This window comes from Oncorhynchus masou, unplaced genomic scaffold (assembly GCF_036934945.1).
Source record: "Oncorhynchus masou masou isolate Uvic2021 unplaced genomic scaffold, UVic_Omas_1.1 unplaced_scaffold_936, whole genome shotgun sequence".
Taxonomy (NCBI): domain Eukaryota; kingdom Metazoa; phylum Chordata; class Actinopteri; order Salmoniformes; family Salmonidae; genus Oncorhynchus; species Oncorhynchus masou.
The window spans coordinates 247,501-262,976 of record NW_027015848.1 but is presented as its reverse complement, the minus strand read 5'-3'; the positions used below and the strand labels follow the sequence as shown (position 1 = coordinate 262,976).

At 51.4% G+C, this 15,476-nt stretch overlaps 1 pseudogene; it reads right to left on the bottom strand.

Moving 5' to 3' along the window:
- Positions 1-434: 434 nt before the first annotated feature.
- The window catches only part of LOC135538283 (tyrosine-protein phosphatase non-receptor type 9-like), a 32,068-nt pseudogene continuing 17,026 nt past the window's right edge, over positions 435-15,476 (bottom strand).

Below are 15,476 nucleotides of genomic sequence, written 5' to 3'. Positions count from 1 at the left end.
GCTCCTCTTAGCTCTATGGGAGAAACAGGCCAGGCCAGGACAGGCCAGCTCCTCTTAGATCATACTAAATGGCAGGACACTGCTCTATCATTCAATCAACCAGTCAATCAATCGTTGATACATCTCATCTTCTCCTCCTCATGATTTGGGGGAGTAACTCAAGAGTCGTTTAGCTTTCACACGCTCTTCCTCTTCCTGGGACACATCCTGTCTCCATCCCTCCTCCATCTCCCTGTCCCTCCCTCCCTCAGCCTGCGTTCATCCCATCCTCCACCCTCTTCCTCTTCCTGGGACACATCCTGTCTCCATCCCTCCTCCATCTCCCTGTCCCTCCCGCCCTCCCTTAGCCTGCGTTCATCCCACCCTCTTCCTCTTCCTGGGACACATCCCGTTTCCATCCCTCCTCCATCTCCCTGTCCCTCCCTCAGCCTGCGTTCATCCCATTCTCCACCCATCCCATCCCCGTCACTCGCTGTCTGTCTCTAGGTCTGAATCGGACCACTGTACTGGGGTCAGTTTGCCGCGCCGCTGTGCGTACTCGATGACGGCCGTGTAGCAGTAGTAATACTGGTCCCAGGTCTGTATACTGAAGGCCCTCTGGGTCCTCATCCTCCTCACTGTCTCACACACATCCACCGTCCCAATGTCCTCCAGCCTGGACAGACAGATGTCCAGGGTACAGAACGTACCTGAGGAGGGACATGAGAGAGGGGTTAGTGGAGGGAGAGAGGAGAGAGAGAGAGAGGGGTTAGTGGAGGGAGAGAGGAGAGAGAGAGAGAGGGGTTAGTGGAGGGAGAGAGGAGAGAGAGAGAGGGGTTAGTGGAGGGAGAGAGGAGAGAGAGAGAGGGGTTAGTGGAGGGAGAGAGAGAGAGAGAGAGATGGGTTAGTGGAGGGAGAGAGGAGAGAGAGAGAGGGGTTAGTGGAGGGAGAGAGGAGAGAGAGAGAGAGGGGTTAGTGGAGGGAGAGGAGAGAGAGAGAGGGGTTAGTGGAGGGAGAGAGGAGAGAGAGAGAGAGGGGTTAGTGGAGGGAGAGAGGAGAGAGAGAGAGGGGTTAGTGGAGGGAGAGAGGAGAGAGAGAGAGAGGGGTTAGTGGAGGGAGAGAGGAGAGAAATGAGAGAGAGAGAGAGAGAGAGAGATGGGTTAGTGGAGGGAGAGAGGAGAGGAGGAGGAGAGAGGAGAAGAGAGGAGGAGGAGAGAGGAGGAGAGAGGAGGAGAGAGGAGGAGAGAGGAGGAGAGAGGAGGAGAGAGGAGGAGAGACGAGGAGAGACGAGGAGAGAGGAGGAGAGAGGAGGAGGAGAGACGAGGAGAGGAGAGACGAGGAGAGAGGAGGAGAAGAGAGGAGGAGAAGAGAGGAGGAGAAGAGAGGAGGAGAAGAGAGGAGGAGAAGGAGTAGAGTGAGAAGAGAGGAGGAGAAGAGAGGAGGAGAAGGAGTAGAGTGAGAAGAGAGGAGGAGAAGAGAGGAGGAGGAGAGAGGAGGAGGAGAGAGGGAGGAGAGAGGAGGAGGAGAGAGGAGGAGAAGAGAGGAGGAGAAGAGAGGAGGAGAAGAGAGGAGGAGAAGAGAGGAGGAGAAGAGAGGAGGAGAAGAGAGGAGGAGAAGAGAGGAGGAGAAGAGAGGAGGAGAAGGAGTAGAGTGAGAAGAGAGGAGGAGAAGAGAGGAGGAGGAGAGAGGAGGAGGAGAGAGGAGGAGGAGAGAGGAGGAGGAGAGAGGAGGAGGAGAAGAGAGGAGGAGGAGAGAGGAGGAGGAGAGAGGAGGAGGAGAAGAGAGGAGAAGAGAGGAGAGAGGAGGAGGAGAGAGGAGGAGGAGAAGAGAAGAGAGGAGGAGAAGAGAGGAGGAGAAGAGAGGAGGAGGAGAGAGGAGGAGGAGGAGGAGAGAGAGAGGAGGAGGAGAGAGGAGGAGGAGAGAGGAGGAGGAGAAGAGAGGAGAAGAGAGGAGAAGAGAGGAGGAGAAGAGAGGAGGAGGAGAGAGGAGGAGAAGAGAGGAGGAGGAGGAGGAGGAGGAGACCCACCTGTGCGTCCGATGCCTGCGCTGCAGTGTACGACCAGCGGTGGCCCACCTGGGGGTCCCACCCACTCAGCTCCCAGACTCCTCAGCGCCGCCTCCTGCCGCTGCTGCACGTGCTCACGGAAATCCAACATGGCCAACGCACACTTGGGCACACCGAAGTCTGGCCAGCTGACATACAGGTAGTGGGAGACCTCCCTCCTCTCACCTGTCTGGAGACATGAAGGGATGAGAGAGAGAGAGACAGAGAGAGACAGAAAGAGAGAGAGAGACAGAGAGAGACAGAGACACAGAGAGACAGAGAGAGATAGACAGAAAAAGAGAGAGAGAGACAGAGACAGAGAGAAAGAGAGAGAGACAGAAAGAGAGAGAGAAAGAGAGAAAAGAGAGATAAAGAGAGACAGAGAGAGAGAAAGAGAGAAAGCGCGAGAGAGAAAGCGAGAGAGAGAGAGAGAAAGCGAGAGAGAGAGAGAGAGAGAGAGAAAGAAAGAAAGAAAGAGAGAGACAGGTGGCTGTTGTATAGTTCCAGGTGAGACAGTCTGAAGTCCTGATATAGCTGGGTGTGTGTGTGTGTGTGTGTGTGTGTGTGTGTACCTGGCTGTTGTATAGTTCCAGGTGAGACAGTCTGAAGTCCTGATAGAGCTGGATGGATGTGTTCCGAACCAGGAAGTGTCCGTGCTGCTCCGTTGTCCCCTCCTCTTTCGGCCAGTACTGACCACACTTTACTCTCCCACGCTCTACCACCCTGAAACACACACAGGTTGAACCCAGTCAGTCATACACAGACACAGTTAGATTGAACCCAGTGAGTTACACACACGGTTAGGTTGAACCCAGTCAGTCAGTCAGTCACACACACACACACACACACAGTTAGATTGAACCCAGTCAGTCACACACACACACACGGTGAGGTTGAACCCAGTCAGTCAGTGTTGGTGAGGTTGAACCCAGTCAGTCAGTGTTGGTGAGGTTGAACCCAGTCAGCCAGTGTTGGTGAGGTTGAACCCAGTCTGCCAGTGTTGGTGAGGTTGAACCCAGTCTGCCAGTGTTGGTGAGGTTGAACCCAGTCAGTCAGTGTTGGTGAGGTTGAACCCAGTCTGCCAGTGTTGGTGAGGTTGAACCCAGTCTGCCAGTGTTGGTGAGGTTGAACCCAGTCTGCCAGTGTTGGTGAGGTTGAACCCAGTCTGCCAGTGTTGGTGAGGTTGAACCCAGTCTGCCAGTGTTGGTGAGGTTGAACCCAGTCTGCCAGTGTTGGTGAGGTTGAACCCAGTCTGCCAGTGTTGGTGAGGTTGAACCCAGTCTGCCAGTGTTGGTGAGGTTGAACCCAGTCTGCCAGTGTTGGTGAGGTTGAACCCAGTCTGCCAGTGTTGGTGAGGTTGAACCCAGTCTGCCAGTGTTGGTGAGGTTGAACCCAGTCTGCCAGTGTTGGTGAGGTTGAACCCAGTCTGCCAGTGTTGGTGAGGTTGAACCCAGTCTGCCAGTGTTGGTGAGGTTGAACCCAGTCTGTCAGTGTTGGTGAGGTTGAACCCAGTCTGTCAGTGTTGGTGAGGTTGAACCCAGTCTGCCAGTGTTGGTGAGGTTGAACCCAGTCTGCCAGTGTTGGTGAGGTTGAACCCAGTCTGCCAGTGTTGGTGAGGTTGAACCCAGTCTGCCAGTGTTGGTGAGGTTGAACCCAGTCTGCCAGTGTTGGTGAGGTTGAACCCAGTCTGCCAGTGTTGGTGAGGTTGAACCCAGTCTGCCAGTGTTGGTGAGGTTGAACCCAGTCTGCCAGTGTTGGTGAGGGTGAACCCACTCTGCCAGTGTTGGTGAGGTTGAACCCAGTCTGCCAGTGTCGGTGAGGTTGAACCCAGTCTGCCAGTGTCGGTGAGGTTGAACCCAGTCTGCCAGTGTCGGTGAGGTTGAACCCAGTCTGCCAGTGTCGGTGAGGTTGAACCCAGTCTGCCAGTGTTGGTGAGGTTGAACCCAGTCTGCCAGTGTTGGTGAGGTTGAACCCAGTCTGCCAGTGTTGGTGAGGTTGAACCCAGTCTGCCAGTGTTGGTGAGGTTGAACCCAGTCTGCCAGTGTTGGTGAGGTTGAACCCAGTCAGTCACACACGGTTAGGTTGAACCCAGTCTGCCAGTGTTGGTGTGCATGAGAACTCAAGGGTTACCTGGTAGTCATGACAACTATCAGCACCATCTGCTCCCACACCATGCGCCAGAAATCACCAAACGTCTTCGGCAGAGGACCTGTCAACGACAACACAACCATAAAACAACCACAACTCAACCAAAGCTGTCAATCCACAACCCAACCACAACAGTCAAACCACAACTTTCCAGCCCTATCCAACTATCCAGCCCTACCCAACTATCCAGCCCTATCCAACTATCCAGCCCTATCCAGCCCTATCCAACTTTCCAGCCCTATCCAACTATCCAGCCCTATCCAACTATCCAGACCTATCCAGCCCTACCCAACTATCCAGCCCTATCCAACTATCCAGCCCTATCCAACTATCCAGCCCTATCCAACTATCCAGCCCTATCCAACTATCCAGACCTATCCAACTATCCAGCCCTATCCAACTATCCAGCCCTATCCAACTATCCAGCCCTACCCAAATATCCAGCCCTATCCAGACCTATCAAGCCCTATCCAACTATCCAGCCCTATCCAACTATCCAGCCCTATCCAGCCCTACCCAACTATCCAGCCCTATCCAACTATCCAGCCCTATCCAGCCCTATCCAACTTTCCAGCCCTATCCAACTATCCAGCCCTATCCAACTATCCAGACCTATCCAGCCCTACCCAACTATCCAGCCCTATCCAACTATCCAGCCCTATCCAACTATCCAGCCCTATCCAACTATCCAGCCCTATCCAACTATCCAGACCTATCCAACTATCCAGCCCTATCCAACTATCCAGCCCTATCCAACTATCCAGCCCTACCCAAATATCCAGCCCTATCCAGACCTATCAAGCCCTATCCAACTATCCAGCCCTATCCAACTATCCAGAACTATCCAGCCCTACCCAACTATCCAGCCCTATCCAACTATCCAGCCCTATCCAACTATCCAGCCCTATCCAACTATCCAGCCCTATCCAACTATCCAGACCTATCCAGCCCTACCCAACTATCCAGAACTATCCAGCCCTATCCAACTATCCAGACCTATCCAGCCCTATCCAACTATCCAGACCTATCCAGACCTATCCAACTATCCAGCCCTATCCAACTATCCAGCCCTATCCAACTATCCAGACCTATCCAGCCCTATCCAACTATCCAGACCTATCCAGCCCTACCCAACTATCCAGCCCTATCCAACTATCCAGCCCTATCCATCTATCCAGCCCTATCCAACTATCCAGACCTATCCAGCCCTACCCAACTACCCAGCCCTATCCAACTATCCAGACCTATCCAGCCCTATCCAACTATCCAGCCATGTCCAACTATCCAGACCTATCCAGCCCTATCCAACTATCCAGCCCTATCCAACTATCCAGAACTATCCAGCCCTACCCAACTATCCAGCCCTATCCAACTATCCAGCCCTATCCAACTATCCAGCCCTATCCAACTATCCAGCCCTATCCAACTATCCAGACCTATCCAGCCCTATCCAACTATCCAGACCTATCCAGCCCTATCCAACTATCCAGACCTATCCAGCCCTATCCAACTATCCAGACCTATCCAGACCTATCCAACTATCCAGCCCTATCCAACTATCCAGACCTATCCAGCCCTATCCAACTATCCAGACCTATCCAGCCCTACCCAACTATCCAGCCCTATCCAACTATCCAGCCCTATCCATCTATCCAGCCCTATCCAACTATCCAGACCTATCCAGCCCTACCCAACTACCCAGCCCTATCCAACTATCCAGACCTATCCAGCCCTATCCAACTATCCAGCCATGTCCAACTATCCAGACCTATCCAGCCCTATCCAACTATCCAGCCATGTCCAACTATCCAGCCCTATCCAACTATCCAGCCATGTCCAACTATCCAGACCTATCCAGCCCTACCCAACTATCCAGCCCTATCCAACTATCTAGCCATATCCAACTAGAGACCTATCCAGCCCTACCCAACTATCCAGACCTATCCAGCTATCCAGCCCTATCCAGCCCTATCCAACTATCCAGCCCTATCCAACTATCCAGACCTATCCAGCCCTATCCAACTATCCAGACCTATCCAGCCCTATCCAACTATCCAGACCTATCCAGACCTATCCAACTATCCAGCCCTATCCAACTATCCAGACCTATCCAGCCCTATCCAACTATCCAGACCTATCCAGCCCTACCCAACTATCCAGCCCTATCCAACTATCCAGCCCTATCCATCTATCCAGCCCTATCCAACTATCCAGACCTATCCAGCCCTACCCAACTACCCAGCCCTATCCAACTATCCAGACCTATCCAGCCCTATCCAACTATCCAGCCATGTCCAACTATCCAGACCTATCCAGCCCTATCCAACTATCCAGCCATGTCCAACTATCCAGACCTATCCAGCCCTATCCAACTATCCAGCCATGTCCAACTATCCAGACCTATCCAGCCCTACCCAACTATCCAGCCCTATCCAACTATCTAGCCATATCCAACTAGAGACCTATCCAGCCCTACCCAACTATCCAGACCTATCCAGCTATCCAGCCCTATCCAGCCCTATCCAACTATCCAGCACTATCCAGCCCTATCCAACTATCCAGACCTATCCAGCCCTACCCAACTATCCAGCCCTACCCAACTATCCAGCCCTATCCAACTATCCAGCCCTATCCAACTATCCAGCACTATCCAGCCCTATCCAGCACTATCCAGCCCTATCCAGCACTATCCAGCCCTATCCAACTATCCAGCCCTATCCAACTATCCTGCCCTATCCAACTATCCTGCCCTATCCAACTATCCAGCCCTATCCAACTATCCAGCACTATCCAGCCCTATCCAACTATACAGCACCATCCAGCCCTACCCAACTATCCAGCCCTACCCAACTATCCAGCCCTACCCAACTATCCAGCCCTATCCAACTATCCAGACCTATCCAGCCCTACCCAACTATCCAGCCCTATCCAGCCCTATCCAACTATCCAGCCCTATCCAGCCCTATCCAACTATCCAGACCTATCCAGCCCTACCCAGCCCTATCCAGCCCTATCCAACTATCCAGCCCTATCCAGCCCTACCCAACTATCCAGCCCTATCCAGCCCTATCCAACTATCCAGCCCTATCCAACTATCCAGCACTATCCAGCCCTATCCAACTATCCAGACCTATCCAGCCCTACCCAACTATCCAGCCCTATCCAACTATCCAGCCCTATCCAACTATCCAGCACTATCCAGCCCTATCCAACTATCCAGACCTATCCAGCCCTATCCAACTATCCAGACCTATCCAGCCTTATCCAACTATCCAGCCCTATCCAACTATCCAGCCCTACCCAACTATCCAGCCCTATCCAACTATCCAGCACTATCTAGCCCTATCCAACTATCCAGCCCTATCCAACTATCCAGCCCTATCCAGCCCTACCCAACTATCCAGCCCTATCCAACTATCCAGCACTATCCAACTATCCAGCCCTATCCAGCCCTACCCAACTATCCAGCCCTATCCAACTATCCAGCCCTATCCAACTATACAGCCCTATCCAGCACTATCCAGCCCTATCCAACTATCCAGCCCTATCCAGCCCTACCCAACTATCCAGCCCTATCCAACTATCCAGCACTATCCAGCCCTATCCAACTATCCAGCCCTATCCAACTATCCAGACCTATCCAACCCTACCCAACTATCCAGCCCTATCCAACTATCCAGCCCTATCCAACCCTATCCAACTATCCAGCCCTATCCAACTATCCAGACCTGTCCAACTATCCAGCCCTGTCCAACTATACAGCACTATCCAGCCCTATCCAACTATCCAGCCCTACCCAACTATCCAGCCCTATCCAACTATCCAGACCTATCCAGCCCTATCCAACTATCCAGCCATGTCCAACTATCCAGCACTATCCTACTATCCAGCCCTATCCAACTATCCAGCACTATCCAGCCCTATCCAACTATCCAGACCTATCCAGCCCTACCCAACTATCCAGCCCTATCCAACTATCCAGCACTATCCAGCCCTATCCAACTATCCAGACCTATCCAGCCCTATCCAACTATCCAGACCTATCCAGCCCTACCCAACTATCCAGCCCTATCCAACTATCAAGCACTATCCAGCACTATCCAACTATCCAGCACTATCCAGCCCTATCCAGCACTATCCAGCCCTATCCAACTATCCAGCCCTATCCAACTATCCAGCCCTATCCAACTATCCAGCCCTATCCAACTATCCAGCCCTATCCAACCCTACCCAACTATCCAGCCCTACCCAACTATCCAGCCCTATCCAACTATCCAGCACTATCCAGCCCTATCCAACTATCCAGACCTATCCAACCCTACCCAACTATCCAGCCCTATCCAACTATCCAGCCCTATCCAGCCCTATCCAACTATCCAGCCCTGTCCAACTATCCAGACCTGTCCAACTATCCAGCCCTGTCCAACTATCCAGCACTATCCAGCCCTATCCAACTATCCAGCCCTATCCAACTAGAGACCTATCCAGCCCTACCCAACTATCCAGCCCTATCCAACTATCCAGACCAAACCAGCCCTATCCAACTATCCAGCCATGTCCAACTATCCAGCACTATCCAGCCCTATCCAACTATCAAGCCCTATCCAACTAGAGACCTATCCAGCCCTACCCAACTATCCAGCCCTATCCAACTATCCAGCCCTATCCAACTATCCAGCCCTATCCAACTATCCACCCCTATCCAACTATCCAGCACTATCCAGCCCTATCCAACTATCCAGCCCAATCCAACTATCCAGACCTATCCAACCCTACCCAACTATCCAGCCCTATCCAACTATCCAGACCTATCCAGCCCTACCCAACTATCCAGCCCTATCCAACACTATCCAGCCCTATCCAACTATCCAGCACTATCCAGCCCTATCCAACTATCCAGACCTATCCAGCCCTATCCAACTATCCAGACCTATCCAGCCCTATCCAACTATCCAGACCTATCCAGCCCTACCCAACTATCCAGCCCTATCCAACTATCCAGCACTATCCAACTATCCAGCACTATCCAGCCCTATCCAGCACTATCCAGCCCTATCCATCACTATCCAGCCCTATCCAGCCCTATCCAACTATCCAGCCCTACCCAAATATCCAGCCCTACCCAACTATCCAGCCCTATCCAACTATCCAGCCATATCCAACTAGAGACCTATCCAGCCCTACCCAACTATCCAGCCCTATCCAGCCCTATCCAACTATCCAGCCCTATCCAACTATCCAGCCCTACCCAACTATCCAGCCCTACCCAACTATCCAGCCCTATCCAACTATCCAGCCCTATCCAGCCCTATCCAACTATCCAGCCCTATCCAACTATCCAGCCCTATCCAACTAGAGACCTATCCAGCCCTATCCAACTATCCAGACCTATCCAGCTATCCAGACCTGTCCAACTATCCAGCCCTGTCCAACTATCCAGCCCTGTCCAACTATCCAGCCCTATCCAGCCCTGTCCAACTATCCAGCCCTATCCAGCCCTATCCAGACCTATCCAACTATCCAGCCCTGTCCAACTATCCAGCCCTGTCCAATTATCCAGCCCTATCCAGCCCTGTCCAACTATCCAGACCTATCCAACTATCCAGCCCTGTCCAACTATCCAGCCCTGTCCAACTATCCAGCCCTGTCCAACTATCCAGCCCTGTCCAACTATCCAGCCCTATCCAGACCTATCCAGCCCTGTCCAACTATCCACCTATCCAGAACTGTCCAACTATCCAGCCCTGTCCAACTATCCAGCCCTATCCAGACCTATCCAACTATCCAGCCCTATCCAACTATCCAGACCTATCCAACTATCCAGCACTATCCAACTATCCAGCCCTGTCCAACTATCCAGACCTATCCAACTATCCAGACCTATCCAGCCCTATCCAACTATCCAGACCTATCCAACTATCCAGACCTATCCAGACCTATCCAACTATCCAGACCTATCCAACTCTATCCAGCCCTATCCAACTATCCAGACCTATCCAACTATCCAGACCTATCCAGCACTATCCAACTATCCAGCCCTGTCCAACTATCCAGACCTATCCAGCCCTATCCAACTATCCAGCCCTATCCAGACCTATCCAACTATCCAGACCTATCCAGACCTATCCAACTATCCAGACCTATCCAGCCCTATCCAACTATCCAGACCTATCCAACTATCCAGACCTATCCAGACCTATCCAACTATCCAGCCCTATCCAGCCCTATCCAACTATCCAGACCTATCCAACTATCCAGCCCTATCCAACTATCCAGACCTATCCAACTATCCAGCCCTATCCAACTATCCAGACCTATCCAACTATCCAGACCTATCCAGCCCTATCCAGCCCTATCCAACTATCCAGCCCTATCCAACTATCCAGACCTATCCAACTATCCAGACCTATCCAACTATCCAGACCTATCCAACTATCCAGACCTATCCAACTATCCAGACCTATCCAACTATCCAGACCTATCCAGCCCTATCCAACTATCCAGCCCTATCCAACCCTATCCAACAATCCAGACCTATCCAACTATCCAGACCTATCCAACTATCCAGCCCTATCCAGCCCTATCCAACTATCCAGACCTATCCAACTATCCAGACCTATCCAACTATCCAGACCTATCCAGCCCTATCCAACTATCCAGCCCTATCCAACTATCCAGACCTATCACACTATCCAGACCTATCACACTATCCAGACCTATCACACTATCCAGACCTATCCAACTATCCAGACCTATCCAACTATCCAGAACTATCCAGCCCTATCCAAATATCCAGCCCTATCCAACTATCCAGACCTATCCAACTATCCAGACCTATCCAACTATCCAGACCTATCCAGCCCTATCCAACTATCCAGACCTATCCAGACCTATCCAACTATCCAGACCTATCCAGACCTATCCAACTATCCAGACCTATCCAGACCTATCCAACTATCCAGACCTATCCAACTATCCAGACCTATCCAGACCTATCCAACTATCCAGACCTATCCAACTATCCAGACCTGTCCAACTATCCAGCCCTATCCAACTATCCAGACCTATCCAACTATCCAGCCCTATCCAACTATCCAGCCCTATCCAACTATCCAGAACTATCCAGACCTATCCAACTATCCAGCCCTATCCAGCTATCCAGACCTATCCAGCTATCCAGACCTATCCAACTATCCAGCCCTATTCAACTATCCAGCCCTATCCAACTATCCAGCCCTATCCAACTATCCAGCCCTATCCAACTATCCAGCCCTATCCAACTATCCAACTATCCAGCCCTATCCAACAATCCAGACCTATCCAACTATCCAGACCTATCCAGCCCTGTCCAACTATCCAGCACTATCCAGCCCTGTCCAGCTATCCAGACCTATCCAACTATCCACCCCTATCCAGACCTATCCAGCCCTGTCCAACTATCCAGCACTATCCAGCCCTATCCAACTATCCAGACCTATCCAACTATCCAGCCCTGTCCAACTATCCAGCCCTGTCCAACTATCCAGCCCTGTCCAACTATCCAGACCTATCCAACTATCCAGACCTATCCAACTATCCAACCCTATCCAGCCCTATCCAACTATCCAGCCCTATCCAACTAGAGACCTATCCAGCCCTATCCAACTATCCAGACCTATCCAGCTATCCAGACCTGTCCAACTATCCAGCCCTGTCCAACTATCCAGCCCTGTCCAACTATCCAGCCCTGTCCAACTATCCAGCCCTATCCAGCCCTATCCAGACCTATCCAACTATCCAGCCCTGTCCAACTATCCAGCCCTATCCAGCCCTGTCCAACTATCCAGCCCTATCCAGACCTATCCAACTATCCAGCCCTGTCCAACTATCCAGCCCTATCCAGACCTATCCAGCCCTGTCCAACTATCCAGCCCTGTCCAACTATCCAGCCCTGTCCAGACCTATCCAGCCCTGTCCAACTATCCACCTATCCAGACCTGTCCAACTATCCAGCCCTGTCCAACTATACAGCCCTGTCCAACTATACAGCCCTATCCAGACCTATCCAACTATCCAGCCCTATCCAGCCCTATCCAACTATCCAGACCTATCCAACTATCCAGCCCTATCCAACTATCCAGACCTATCCAACTATCCAGCACTATCCAACTATCCAGCCCTGTCCAACTATCCAGACCTATCCAACTATCCAGACCTATCCAGCCCTATCCAACTATCCAGCCCTATCCAACTATCCAGACCTATCCAGCACTATCCAACTATCCAGCCCTGTCCAACTATCCAGACCTATCCAGCCCTATCCAACTATCCAGCCCTATCCAGACCTATCCAGACCTATCCAACTATCCAGCCCTATCCAACTATCCAGACCTATCCAGCCCTATCCAACTATCCAGCCCTATCCAACTATCCAGCCCTATCCAACTATCCAGACCTATCCAACTATCCAGACCTATCCAACTATCCAGACCTATCCAGCCCTATCCAACTATCCAGCCCTATCCAACTATCCAGCCCTATCCAACTATCCAGCCCTATCCAACTATCCAGCCCTATCCAACTATCCAGCCCTATCCAACTATCCAGCCCTATCCAACTATCCAGCCCTATCCAGCCCTATCCAACTATCCAGCCCTATCCAACTATCCAGCCCTATCCAACTATCCAGACCTATCCAGACCTATCCAGACCTATCCAGCCCTATCCAACTATCCAGCCCTATCCAACTATCCAGACCTATCCAACTATCCAGACCTATCCAACTATCCAGACCTATCCAACTATCCAGCCCTATCCAACTATCCAGACCTATCCAACTATCCAGACCTATCCAACTATCCAGACCTATCCAACTATCCAGCCCTATCCAACTATCCAGCCCTATCCAACTATCCAGCCCTATCCAACTATCCAGCCCTATCCAACTATCCAGACCTATCCAGACCTATCCAACTATCCAGACCTATCCAGACCTATCCAACTATCCAGACCTATCCAGACCTATCCAACTATCCAGACCTGTCCAACTATCCAGCCCTGTCCAACTATCCAGCCCTATCCAACTATCCAGCCCTATCCAACTATCCAGCCCTATCCAACTATCCAGCCCTATCCAACTATCCAGCCCTATCCAACTATCCAACTATCCAGCCCTATCCAACTATCCAGACCTATCCAACTATCCAGACCTATCCAGCCCTGTCCAACTATCCAGCACTATCCAGCCCTGTCCAGCTATCCAGACCTATCCAGACCTATCCAACTATCCACCCCTATCCAGACCTATCCAGCCCTGTCCAACTATCCAGCACTATCCAGCCCTGTCCAACTATCCAGCCCTATCCAACTATCCAGCCCTGTCCAACTATCCAGCCCTGTCCAACTATCCAGCCCTGTCCAACTATCCAGCCCTATCCAACTATCCAGACCTATCCAACTATCCAACTATCCAGCCCTATCCAACTATCCAGCCCTGTCCAACTATCCAGACCTATCCAACTATCCAGACCTATCCAACTATCCAGACCTATCCAGCCCTATCCAAATATCCAGACCTATCCAACTATCCAGCCCTATCCAACTATCCAGACCTATCCAACTATCCAGACCTATCCAGCCCTATCCAACTATCCAGACCTATCCAGACCTATCCAACTATCCAGACCTATCCAACTATCCAGACCTATCCAACTATCCAGACCTATCCAACTATCCAGACCTATCCAACTATCCAGACCTATCCAGCCCTATCCAGCTATCCAGCCCTATCCAACTATCCAGAACTATCCAACTATCCAGACCTGTCCAACTATCCAGCCCTGTCCAACTATCCAGACCTATCCAACTATCCAGCCCTATTCAACTATCCAGCCCTATCCAACTATCCAGCCCTATCCAACTATCCAGACCTATCCAACTATCCAGACCTATCCAACTATCCAGACCTATCCAGACCTATCCAACTATCCAGACCTATCCAACTATCTAGCCCTATCCAGCTATCCAGACCTATCCAACTATCCAGACCTATTCAACTATCCAGCCCTATCCACCTATCCAGCCCTATCCAACTATCCAGCCCCATCCAACTATCCAGACCTATCCAGCCCTATCCAACTATCCAGACCTATCCAACTATCCAGACCTATCCAGACCTATCCAGCTATCCAGACCTATCCAACTATCCAGACCTATCCAACTATTCAGCCCTGTCCAACTATCCAGACCTATCCAGCCCTATCCAACTATCCAGACCTATCCAACTATCCAGACCTATCCAACTATCCAGAACTATCCAACTATCCAGCCCTATCCAGCTATCCAGACCTATCCAACTATCCAGCCCTATCCAGCCCTACCCAACTATCCAGACCTATCCAGACCTATCCAACTATCCAGCCCTATCCAGCTATCCAGCCCTATCCAACTATCCAGACCTATCCAGCCCTATCCAACTATCCAGACCTATCCAACTATCCAGCCCTATCCAGCCCTATCCAACTATCCAGACCTATCCAACTATCCAGCCCTATCCAACTATCCAGACCTATCCAGCCCTATCCAACTATCCAGCCCTATCCAGCTATCCAGCCCTATCCAACTATCCAGCCCTATCCAGCCCTATCCAACTATCCAGACCTATCCAACTATCCAGCCCTATCCAGCTATCCAGCCCTATCCAACTATCCAGACCTTTCCAGACCTATCCAACTATCCAGCCCTATCCAACTATCCAGACCTATCCAGCCCTATCCAACTATCCAGACCTATCCAACTATCCAGCCCTGTCCAACTATCCAGCCCTATCCAACTATCCAGACCTATCCAGACCTATCCAACTATCCAGCCCTATCCAGCTATCCAGACCTATCCAGACCTATCCAACTATCCAGCCCTATCCAGCTATCCAGACCTATCCAGCCCTATCCAACTATCCAGACCTATCCAACTATCCAGCCCTGTCCAACTATCCAGCCCTATCCAACTATCCAGCCCTATCCAACTATCCAGCCCTATCCAGCTATCCAGACCAATCCAGCTATCCAGACCTATCCAGCCCTGTCCAACTATCCAGCCCTGTCCAACTATCCAGCCCTGTCCAACTATCCAGCCCTGTCCAACTATCCAGCCCTATCCAACTATCCAGCCCTGTCCAACTATCCAGACCTATCCAACTATCCAGCCCTATCCAACTATCCAGACCTATCCAACTATCCAGCCCTATCCAACTATCCAGACCTATCCAACTATCCAGCCCTATCCAACTATCCAGACCTATCCAACTATCCAGACCTATCCAACTATC